The sequence below is a fragment of the Aphis gossypii genome, chromosome 1 (assembly GCF_020184175.1).
Source record: "Aphis gossypii isolate Hap1 chromosome 1, ASM2018417v2, whole genome shotgun sequence".
In the NCBI taxonomy this organism is placed as follows: Eukaryota; Metazoa; Arthropoda; class Insecta; order Hemiptera; family Aphididae; genus Aphis; species Aphis gossypii.
The window spans coordinates 26,760,600-26,762,061 of NC_065530.1; positions in this window are offsets into that span (position 1 = coordinate 26,760,600).

Consider the following 1,462-nt stretch of genomic DNA (forward strand, 5'->3'; position numbering starts at 1 on the left):
ATGCACCTACTTTATTTTGTTTTATTTAAGTACACTGCAGTAACTACTGCGTTTCATCAAACGATTTCTCAACGTCATCGATCACCTTAAATTCGCATTCTGTATTAACTTTATATATAGGTACCTAATATATATAATGTATATATATTATCAACATTTTTTATTTTGCAACTGTCTAGCATTTTTAAAATTATCCTATATTCAGATACAAGTTTTTGAAAATTGAAAGGGGAGTTATATTTTATCAGATAAAATGCAATTATTATAATTTTAGTACACAATAAATTAGGTTTTGTTATACAGTTTCAATAAAAAAAAAAAAATAAATAATAGGTTTGGATGAGATTATTATAATAACTAAAAATTGTATTTATATATTTTTAGACGTTTCATGTGTAAACTATTTATTATAATATATCTATAATAAATAAATATAATATACATAATGCACAACATTTCTAAGTAGGGCGGAGGGCTAAAGTCGCTTAACCATTCTCCCACATCTATATCAATATGTATGTATATAATATTATGTATAGTATATAATATGTAAGTAACTAAAAATTTACAATCGTTTAATTTTATCATTATCAAGATGATTAAATATCATCGTTATTCATTAACCAATTGTTGTTTTGAATATAATTGTAGAAAAATGTAATAATTTTATTATATATAATATATTTATTTATTTAATATTATATCACCTCCTTTGGTAACTATTATTTAGATTACTTGTAACTTGAGCGATGGATTTTTATAACTTATTGAATACCTATTATATTGTTATTATTTTATTATTTTTTATTAAGTCAGGACTACAAATAATTATTCAATTTTTTTTTCATGATGATCATACTTTTACATAATTCGTGTAGTAAATAGTTACTAAGCAAAACTTATAAAGTGAAAAAAATGCTTTATATTAAAATTTGTCGTTAGGTTTAAAGAAAGTATTATTTTACGTACCCACTTTAAAATTTATAAATATTTATATGAAACCAATTTTACTTTTAAAAGCTATAAACACATTTTGATCGATAATAAAATATATAGTTAAAACCTAAAAGTAACAAAGTTATATTTTTAATAATATTATTATTATAATGGATACAAAATATCTTTTAAATTAGTCCTTGAATAATTGATAACATTATAGTGTATTTCCATACGTTAATTTTTAATTACAAAAAATAATTTTAAACTTTTTTACCTTAAAATAACATATAGGTATATTATATGATGAACTATAATAATGGTAAGTTTTGAAAGACTCGCACTCGCAACTAGTTTTATTAAATCTTACCTTAATATCATAAAATGTATAATTTGTAATGAAAATAAAATAAACTTATAGTCTATACCTATATAAGTTATAACATACCTATATTACCTATATTTACGAGTAAAGTTCATCTTGATACCCGGTATTTGGTCATCTCATATTCACACGTTAGTAACA